Source organism: Sturnira hondurensis, unplaced genomic scaffold (assembly GCF_014824575.4).
Source record: "Sturnira hondurensis isolate 20B ecotype Veracruz unplaced genomic scaffold, ASM1482457v3 Scaffold0001872, whole genome shotgun sequence".
Taxonomy (NCBI): Eukaryota; Metazoa; Chordata; class Mammalia; order Chiroptera; family Phyllostomidae; genus Sturnira; species Sturnira hondurensis.
Window position 1 is genome coordinate 12285031 of NW_028074503.1, and position 11809 is coordinate 12296839.

An 11809-nucleotide genomic window follows, 5' to 3' on the forward strand; every position below is an offset into this window, starting at 1 on the left:
GGAAGTTTGTGGTGCTAACACATCCTTCTGTTTCTGTATCATCCCCCACATTCTACGCTTTGCTTGTGAACCTGTAATATTTTGATACTTTTGTATAAATTTTAATAGTACAGTTAGAAAACAGCTAAATCTCATTTGCACAACACTCTATTTTATTGGTTCTTTCCTATCTAAAAGCATGCTACAATGAAGCAGAAAAATGTCTGTGTGCAGTCAGGAATAAATTTTTTAGCTATTCAGAGCAACAAATGTTAAAAAGTTACATTTTTACTTAAATCTCTTGACTTCATCCTATGAGCTTTTTATTCTAATTGTCAGTAATCTTCAAAAAGTTACATTTACTTTCCCAACATTGATATTTTTAAGGAGATTAGGTAGGCTTTTATCTCTTCTTTTTAAATTTTTGAGAATGCAATCATAAATAGCTTTGAGAAGTTTGTATAATTTTAAACCATGTATTGAAAACTAACTACAAACCCAGTTACTAGATTTTTTGAAAAGTGCTATAACTAAGTACTCTAATCTGAGTGTTAAGAGAGTTCTGAATTGTTTGCTGCAAGAACTGATTAACTTAATTGCCTCCTAAAAGCTCTCATAGGCAGAACATATATTTTATGGAAAATAAATAAACCATAGACATAATAATTTACCATCTCTCAGCTTAGGGTAAAGTGAGCATAAAAAGTCTTTTCCCTCTAGTGTATGTGAACTTCTAACAAGAATATTCTGTTACTAAAAAAGCAGTTAACTTTTTTCTGTTACATCTTATTCAATTCAGTAGTTCAGGTTTTCCCCACAAACTGACCGTCACATTTAGGTCTTTCCTGACAAAGGCAGAAATAATACCCTTGTGACTAGAGGAAACTAGCCATTAGAAATGGTTAGGCCTTCTTAGTCATTAGACCTGTAATTCAGTCCTTACCTACCTGCTTGGGGTCAAAAAGGAAATACAAATTTGAGATGCACATAAGTGTCAGATAAATGGAAATGCATAAAGATGCAAGCTGCCATATCCGCTTGTGAAGGGGCAGGTTGCCCTACCCAATCTGTAAACAAACAGAAATTTATGACTAGAAAGCTTGAAAAGACAAATTACCTGGAATTTATGGGAGAGTAACTTCTTCATTATCCAACAGTTTTAGTTCACCCTCTGGCCCTAAGAAATTGGAACTGAGATTGTAGGCTCGAGTGAGAAATAGTTGCCATCTCCTGATTCTCTCACACGGGAGGAAATGGGATTCTCTTTGCACTCGCCTTTGCTGGGTGCAGGTTTTTAGAGATGATTGTGCCGCACGTTAACGTTATTTCTGAGGGGTATTCCCTATTGCCATGTTACTATTATGTTCTCCCATAAGAGATAAAAAGAAAAGCAGTTCTCAATTTAAAAACAATAAAGTAATTTTAAAAAACTAAAATTAAAAAGCACATATAGTCCAAAACCTTGTGCTTTGGTTTTGTTTTCTTTAAAATTTGAACTATATATATACATATTTTTTCCCATAGCGGTAACATCACACGTGGCCACCTGGTTGCCAGGAAGATTGCATTCCCCCGTCAATGTAAAGACTCAGAAGAGAGTCTTTCAGACTCACACAAGCGGAATTGATGACGTGACCTTGGGCGACTTGGTCAAGGCTAAAGATGACTTCTCCGGTGCAGACATGCAGGCAATTTGTACAGAAGCTGTGCTGATGGCCTTGGGAGAGCCTTGAATGAAAGCAACAAATGAAGACTTCAAAAAATCTGAAGAAAATAATTTTATAAAGAAACAAGGAAGCACTTCTACAGGGCTTTATCTCCGGCGAGCCACAGTTGCCTTCAGGGAACCGCCTGGAGTGTCCTGCCCCTGACCCCCCACCCCCAGGGAAATGAGGTTGGCCACGTTGCTGAGAGGAATCCCTGTTCCATTTCATCTTTACTAGCAAAACAGCTTGTGCATCTTTTGGAACATAAGTCAAGGGCAATGCTCTCTTCCCAATAAAGCATTCTTTTTCTTAAAAAAATAACATTTACTTTTTCTTATATAAGTCCCTTTAGCATTTCATAGAATAAGGGCTTGGTGATGATGAACTCCTTGAACTTGACCTTATCTGAGAAGCACTTTATCTGCCCTTCCATTCTAAATGAAAGTTTTGCTGGATAAAGCAATGTTGGCTGTAGGTCTTTGGATTTCATGACTTGGAATACTTCTTTCCAGCCCCTTCTTGCCTGGAAGGTCTCTTTTGAGAAATCCGCTGACAGTCTGATGGGTACTCCTTTGTAGGTGACTGTCCCCTTATCTCTTGCTGCTTCTAGGATTCTCTCCTTCATTTTAATCTTGGCTAATGTAATTATGATGTGCCTTGGTGTGTTCCTTCTTGAGTCCAAGTTCTTTGGGACTCTCTGAGCTTCCTGAATTTCCTGGAAGTCTATTTCCCTTGCCAGACTGGGGAAGTTCTCTATTATTTGTTCAAATAAGTTTTCCACTCATGGCTGTTTCTTTCCCCCTTCTGGTACCCCTATAATTCAGATGTTGGAACGTTTAAAGATGTCCTGGAGGTTCCAAAGCCTCTCCTCATTTTTTTGAATTCTCATTTCTTCATTCCTTTCTGGTTGGATGTTTCGTTCTTCCTTATAAGAAAAAGAAGATGAAAAATATTAACAGTAAAAGGACAGCAAACTCACAATCATTAACAACCACACCTAAAACAAAAGCAAAACAAGAGGACAACTAGATCAGGAGTGGAACCATAGAAATGAAGAACACATGGAGGGTTAGCAACAGGGGAGTGGGAGGAGGAAAAGGGGGGAGAAGGTACAGAAAATAGCATAGCCAGTAGGTAGAAAATAGATAGGGGGGAGGGCAAGAATAGTAGGGGAAATATAGAATCTAAAGAACTTGAGACGTGGTTATAAACTAAGAGGGGGGAGAATGGTGGGGGAGGGGGTGTGCTGGGTGGAGGGGAATGAAGGGGGGGAATAGGACAAATGTAAGGGTATAATCAATAAAATATGTTTTTAAAAAACATTTAAAAAGGAAAGTAACATGAAAGCACAAAAGCTTACTCCATAATGTAGCCAACCAATAAATACATAGATTTATAATACCAATAATATAAGTTCATTATTTTATATCACATTCTTTTGTGTGTGTGTATGTGTAGCCTACCAACATAGCACAGGACTTCTTTTAAACAAATTACTAAGAAACTCTCACATCTGTACAAAGGAGCTTGTATTGTGGGTATAAACTCCAACATTGTTGGTGAGATCAAAATCTTGGAAACCATACCTCGTCTATTGACAGGTGAGTGGAAGTAGATAAATAGAACATATATTTTTGCTTATACTTAGTCACAAAGTAGAATATTTATACCATGGAATATTGTACAAACTTGAAATTACCAACATGGATAAAGGTGAAGATATCTTGTTGCCAGGAGAAAAGTAGCTCACATAATAGTGTATATTACATCACATTATATAAAAACATAATTTAGATGTTGGAAACTGCCTTGGATGGTGTGTACTGTTGGTCAGCATCTCCACGCGTGGTGACAGTGGACAGGCACGATGGTAAGAAGGCGCACCTACTTGAGGGTAGTTTCCCTCTCTAGGAAGTAAGGGTGGCAACTTAGTCTTAACTGAGAGAGACAGGGTTCCCAATATGTCTTGGCACCACCAAGAAATAACCCCCTCTGCTGTGCCGCTGGCTGTGGGTGGACATCCGGGAAGGAAGCGAGCATTCTCTTTTTTGAAATCTCAACATTTCAAGTAGCCCATAGGTCAAAATTATGTTCCTCATAATTCTGACTTGTTAGTTATTTTCATTGTGTTGATATTTCCACAGACCGGACAGAAACAATGGTGAATAAAACTGCTGGGGCCTTGGACGATTCGGGGCAGGGACCCCCAACTGTGCCTGTAGTAAGACCTACATTCCCAGTAAAGATTCATTCAAAGATGCTACTTAGATTGAAAAAAGTTCATTTTACTGCATCTCAAATCGTGAGTATGTGTGCTTGTAACGTTTGCTGTGACACAGTGGGAAGTTCCCATAAAGCACGTCCTTTGCCTCCCAAAGCACGCTGGCGGTCTGGATTCGCCAAAGAACACATGTGCAGAACTCACGACAGAGACAACGGGGTGCGGATGGGTAGAGGGAAGGGAGCGAGGGCCGGGCAGAGGTGGGCAGAGGTGGGGAGAAGAGGGACATCTGTAACAGTGTCAGCAATAAAAATAAAGAAAAGAAAGAAAACCACTTGTACGATGGAGTTGCAAGTAATTCAATCCAAACTGAATTTTTTTAATGGACCATTTTCTTTTGTCAAATGCATTTGCAGATACACTGTAGTTGTTCAGATTAGAGTGTTTAGGACAGCTTTTAAAACATAAATAAAGGTGAGCCCCTCATTTTAGGAAAGCAACAGATTTTGTTACCAATGATAAAATGTTGTTTTCAAGGGAAAATTCAAATTTTAAAAAACATCTCTGCCATCACCAGCTCTTTGAGTTTGCAGCACTTAACAAAATTTTGGTAACAGGTGGCAATATAACAAATGTGATTTTTAAAATGCAGTGCAATGAAACATGTCGGCATCTAGACCTCAACACTGCAATGGCCAGAGCTGATGTTATAAAGTTTCACATGGGCAAGTGCCTATTCAAAAGGCAAAACTGACTAATGGGTTTTAATGTCATACAGGTTTAGGAGACTTCCTCAATATTATGTCAGAAAACACACTGCAACTAACCTCTAAGAAACTACTAATTGTCAACTTCTGGTGTAGTATCAAGGAAGAATATCACTACCATCCAAAAAGGTCTTTTCAAAATAGGCTAGAGGAGGCATATAAATCATTTCAAAATACCATATATACAACCAGAACACAGAGAACAGACTGAATGCAGACATGAGAACCTAGCTGCCTTCTATGCTTTATTCATCTTATCCCAGTAGAATATCTTAGCCAGGAATCCTGAAGTGTCTGAATTTGTTTGTAACATAATTCCTCCATTAGTTTTCTTTATAAAGTGCCAATTGTCTTTCACCTCCTATTACCCTCCCTCACACTAACTACCCCAACACTTCAACTAAAGAAGGAGGTGGGGGGGTCCTCAGGCAGTCCCCCTCAGGTGAACCCCACTGTGGAGAGCCACCGTGGTACCCTGTTTGAACTCACCTGGAATGTTCCAAAGATGCAGTTTCGTCGGCCCTCCCTGAGCTGATCAGATGGGAATCCGTGGAACTCACAAGACACTGTTCAGAAAACCAGAACACCAGTTTAGTATTTTAAATTAGAATACACGTCAAGCCCTGGCTGGCGTATCTCAGTGGATTGAGCGCGGGCCTGCGAACCAGACGATCGAGGTTCGATTCCCAGTCAGGGCACCTTCCTGGGTTGCAGGCTGGTTCCTTGCAGGCTAACTACCAGCAGGGGACGCACAAAAGGCAACCATACATTGATGTTTCTCTCCCTCTCTCCTTCCCCTCTAAAGATAAGTAAATAAATAAAATCTAAAAAAAAAAAAAATGAAGAATACACGTCAATACTTCTGCCCACTAGCCAGGGCAAATTTTTTGCTATAAAACGAGCTTTTATAAAGTTAATTAGAAAAATCTGTTCAGTGTGCATAAAATCATAGATCATTAGATGTTCTTGAAATACATTTCACTCAGGTTGTGAGGAATTCCATATCAATAGTCCAACACAGAACCATCTTTAGAGACAGAAACCTCAAGTCTGCCAAATTCAGACTCCTTTCTCTCTTTTCCTAGAAGGGTGCTACTTAAGCGTGTTTTTAAAACATAAATAAAGGTTTATCATGTAAAAACATGAACAAAACATCCATATATAATAAAGCACAAATTAATGTAAATTTAATACATTATAGCATTCTATGTATTATTGGCATATGAGCTATGAGATTTTTTGTATTTGTATTTTGTACACATATGTAACTAATGAATAAATGTAAACTTGTATCATTATACTTTTAAGCATATCAATACTTATCATGGACCCAAGATAATTGTCTACTACAATCTTTATATAAACCAAAAATTTCCAAGGTTCAGATCTGGGTCAGATATCTACCTAATAGACTAAATTTCTTACTTAAATATCATTATTAAGCAATGTCTAGTCATGTATACTTGTATATAGAAAATGTACACAGTGCTGACTCGCACACCGGTTCACAGTGCACCCAGCGTCATGGATGAGATGTGAGACAAATTCACAGGGACTACTGAGTCTTGTGGAGGAAAAGGGACCGCATGGCTACTCCCACAAGGGGGGAGCACCTCAGAGCGGCCTGGCCACCTTCTCAAGAGGAGAGGACGCTGACCCTTGCCTAGACAGGCTTTTATTGGGTTTAATTTGCTCAGGAATACAGGTACAACTCATTAATCATTGTCAGGCAGTAAGGATCAAACAGTAGATAGCATACAAAGAACTATTAGGGCTTCTTCGGAGTTTATCAAAGTTTATCTGAGTCTATCAGCTAAAAGGCTAACTTTGGGAAACAAACTCATTTCCTGCTTGGGCCTTTATCATTTAACTAAGAGCATTCTTAGCAAAGCAGGCTTCACAGGATTTCTACATATCCTTTCTCAGGCCTGATCTCCTGGGGAGCCCACCTTTTCAAGCACAGGGCTGCACAGCCCTCTGTCATTGTTTCAGACTTAGGTCAGGCAGAGGAGGCAGATGGCCAAACAATTCTCAGAGCCTTCTCTGGGACTCAGGGGAGTCAGGCTTCGTCAAAGCCGAGGGGCAAGGGTCCATCACCCCCTTTCTCCATAACCCCCCAAGTCCTTCCCTGGGGTCTCCATATGATCATGCCTGTCTTAGGTCATTCCCCCCCTTGGGGAATCTTACCCATCTTTGGATAGCTGATCGAGCATTGAGGGGCACTTATGAAAAAAGGAGCAGAAGTGGCGCTCCTGCCAGGGAGATAAGCTTTGTCTCCTTAGTGGTATGGTACGAAGGTCACTCACTCAGCCTTAGCCATGGAAGGGTTACAGCTTCCAAAACCAGGCAGGGTTGTTCCCAACACAATGCTTCCCAATTTTATCAATATATTTACATCAGTCTTTTTTAGAGTTTAATTTCAGTGACGGAATTGTGTTTGTAAATAATTTAAAGAATATCAATTAAATTCTGAGACTCAATTCTAAAATGATGATGACTATAATCATTAACAATTTATCTTCTATAGGTTCATGATTTTATACTAAGTAGGCTAGGAGAGGCATATAAATCTTAGAAATGAAAATCACATTATAATAATAACAAACAGTTTAAATTAATTCAGTGAGCATCCTAAAGCCAAGCCTAAAACACTGACTTAGCATTCATTCGTTCAAATAACTTCATTTATTTAAAACCCAATTCTGGTAATCACCTAGTTAATTCTATCATACAAAACTCCTCATGAATATAGCTAGGCATTTCCAGTACTAGGAGATTTCACTACAACCAATGTTACAATGAATTATTACAAAGAAATTGGTTGCCATCTTGACATTCACTCCTTCTATTCGCCACCAATAGTATTCTGATTATCCTTGGAGAGTTCACTCTTCTCAACTCTTCAATCATATGACTGGGATGCAATTGACCCTCCATGTCCAGCCTTTGAATTAAGCCCCGTACTTGGTTCAAGAACAGAAAATTTTTTCCAAACCAACAAAAAGTCCTGTGACATGTGCACAAGCTGTGGTAATTGATTTCCACTTAGACAGTCTCATAAAGGAGCAAGGTCTGCCCTAAGTATTTGTGACTGAAAGTGGAGCCACCACACAGAGACAGGGGATAAAACTGATACAAGTGGAGGCAGAGCAGAGAGACAAAGAGAAGCCAGATATTGCTCATATTGTTTAAACAGCTGGTGGATCAGTCCTCAGCCAGAGCTAGCTGCACCACTGGAATTGTAAGGCAAAGCCAGTGTGTAACTCTTACATTTATGTGTTCATTTTAAAGTGTTCGAGTTCTGTGTTCCATTGCATGTAACTAAAAAATTTCTAGCTGACGTAGACACTGATAGACTTGAGTTCAGAATTACATGAAGATATATATATATATATATATATATATATATATATATACACACACACAATTAAGAGGTAACACAGCAGACACCTTCATTTCTGCATATAAAAAATATTTATTGAGTACTTATTATTTCAGGCAATGTAGTAGTGCTGAGAGTACAGGGTGCATGATCTGTTTCCTAGAAATGTCCTGCTTGCAATCTAGCACACAAGAAAGACATTTAAAACTAGTAACGTTAATTTATTTGTTTTCATTTTGAAAGGGCTTTGAGGAAGAGGAATAGAAGCTCATGGAAGCTTATCACAGGAGAATAGATTTAGTCCAGAGTGTATCAGTTCCTTATCGCTGCCATAACAATTAACCACAAACTAGGTGACTCGAAATAATAGAAATTTACTCTTTCTTTTTGCCAGAAGTTCTAGACAGGAAGCCAAAATCAAGGGGTTAGCAGGGCCCTCTGAGGACCTCAAGGAAAAGTCTCTGGCTCTTCCTAGCTGCTGCTGTTTGCCAGCAGTTCTTGGCATTCCTTCGCTTGCAGCTACATCAGTCCAATCTCTGTGTCTGTCATGTGGGCATCCCCCTTGTGTCTCTGTGCCTCCAACCCTCTTTTTTTTAAAAAAAATATTTATTTGTCTATCTATCTTTAGAGGGGAAGGGAAGGAGAGAGGAAGAGAAATATCAATGTATGGTTGCTTCTCATGCATCCCCTGCTGGGAACTGGCCCCTGCTGGGAACTGGCCTGCAACCCAGGTATGTGCCCTGACTGGGAATCAAACCGCGATTGTCTGGTTCACAGGCCCGTGCTCAATCCACTGAGCTACACCAGCCAGGGCTCCAACACTCTTGAAATCTTAGAATTTCAACATGCCTTTTTTACAGGATGCAAGTCAATCCACAACAGAGGGGTTAGGAAAGACTTCTGGGATGAGACCATCCTAAGCTGTCTAAGGATGAGGAAGGAACAATAGGGACATGCATTTCTGGTATATACTGCATTAGCTGCTGCTGTCCCATTATTTACGCAATGGCCTATCCTTGCTCCTTTCTACTCTCCCAGTCGTCCATCCAGAACTCTGACATTTTAAGGAAGAAAAATTATGAAAGAGCAATTTCTGATGATGATGATCATAGAATCTCTTGGCAGTCACAGATCCACACGATAAATGAATCCTGCTTGTGTTTTTATTCATTAGAAATATGTTTATAAAGTTTTCATTTAACATAAGTGGCAGAGTAAGCTTTTATTTACAGTAAGTGGTAATCAGAAATTCTCTCTCTCTCTCTCTCTCACACACACACACACACACACACACAAACTGTATTTAATAGTTATTTTTACCCTGGAAGAAACAAAAGCACACAATCTATTTTCTACCTTTAATTTTCACTGCTAATGTTCAACTATTAGTAAATAAATTTTGTTAATTGCAGAAATTACTTTTAAATGTTCTCAACTAAATGTTCTCAAAACAAAATTTAAACACACTGGTATTAACATTCTCAAAAGAACGCTTGGTTTAGTCAGCTTAAGTCAGTGTGTTCCCTCCCTGACTAAGAGCTTCTATTCAGAACACAAACAGCCTTATGCCCCATAACCTTTCCTCCTTCCCCTTCACCCACTCTGGCTGAATTCATTGTCTTTCCTCCCACAGATGACTTCTGCATAAGCTTTATTCAACATTTTACTACTTACTAACTATGAAAAAAGAGTGTAAATTAAAATTTGAAAAAAGTATAATTTGAATTATATGTGTTATTTTGTAATATAAAAATAAATTATTTTTTTAATTATTGGAGCAAATGTCACCGTGAATATAAAGCATTTTATTTGGTTGTGAAACAAGGATTGCATTTGACCTTTGAACAACATGATTTTGAACTATGTGGGTCCACTTATATGTGATTTTTCAGTAAATAGAGTAAATATACTTTCTCATGATTTTCTTAACATTTTCTTTTCTCTAGCTTACTTTATTGCAAGAATACAGAATATAATATACATAACATACAAAATATGTGTTAATCAACAGTTTATGTTATTGATAAGGCTCCCAGTCAACAACAGTGGGTTACTAGTAGCAAAGTTTGGGGGTAATCAAAAGTTATACGTGGAGTTTCAGCCATATGGCTTGAAGTGGGTGTCACTGTCCCTAACCAGGTTGTTCCCAGGTCAACTATATTTAAAAGGCTATGTAGATACAGAATCTTACTCTGGTTTATTGAATCAACTATTTTATTACACTCATTTTGCTAATTTTCACAATAATTTTATGGATCAAATGAAGACAGCTGAGACCCAAGTACATATGTTCAAGTAGAAAATAAAAACTTAGGTTTGTCTAACTTTAAAGTCAGTGTTTTTCTCCATTAATGCCACCATAAGACTTTCCCAAAGGCTCATATATAGAGAAAACTACACAAAGATTTTTAGAAGTATATATTACATTCTCTTTTAACATAAAATCCAGGAGCTCATAGAGGACTACTTTTAGTGATGTGCTCACATAAAACTAACGTTTTAATGCTGAGAATTCCTCATCGTGTTTATCAAACATATTTTTAGCACCTAATTTGTGCACAATACTGGACGAAATGCTGATATTATTGAAAGCATGAAAAAATGGACCCTGCCATCAAGAGATTTACAATCTATAAAGGATGCCCACACACATAAGGTTATCTAATCTAGAATCCATAACTGACTATTGTTCTGAGGATAAGGTCTGAATTTGTTAACAAGACTGCATGATTCAGCTTCACCTCAACTCTTCAATGTTAACCTGTTCTACAAAAGATACCCTTTCCCCACCCCAAATTCTAATAATGGCCATACTAAAATTCAATCTCCTGAAACCCTATTTCTACCCTCACCAATATCTTTGCCACTGCTGCCCATCATTTGACCAGATTTAATCCTATTATCCTTGACAAAACTATGCACACTGTTTTGATAGTGCTTAGAACTAGAATATACACACAGAATATGCTCAACTCTTTTGAGACTTACAGCAACAATAATGTCTTCCCTTGTCCAATTATTGGTGGGTGGGTGGGTTGGTTGGTTAGTTGGTTGTCTTTAAAAGAAATTTGTTATTTAAGGAATAAATTTTCTGTATGCAAGTACAATGATATTATGACCATATCTACATAAGGAAAAAGTCCACAATGTCTCTTCATGGCATAGCCTATCACAGTCAACAAAAAAGGCTCTGAATATGTTTGTAGAGAATCAGTTCCCACATAACCCTCTATGTCATTAAAAAATCTATGGATCAATCATACAACTTTAGACTCTGCATTAATTGAAGAAAGTCGTATTTATTTATCACTTATAATTATATCTTCCATGCAACATTCTTTCATAAACACTAAAACACATACTAATCTACTAATACTCTCTTATAGCTGCTAATGTGCTAGTTAATAGTAACATGACAGCATAATTAATGCAATGCAATTCCAAGTTTGGACTTTTTGGATAAGACCAAATATTTCCCAGATTTTCAAGTGAGAGACTATATGCAAAACATGCTACTGGATTGTGAAACTGGCACTGCCAACTTCAGAATGTTCTCCTCCATTCTTACATAAGAAGGAAGAAATAACATCTCAGAGAGCCTTTGAGATGTTAAAGCCTTTCCGCTCAAGACAAGCTAAGGAAATCAGAGTCTGTAAAGTAAGAAAGTGAAAAGAAAGTGAGTTTGGGGAATGTTGTTTGTGAACTGAATGTACCTTCCACCCCACTCATCCCCTGCATGGGAGGATGAGCACTA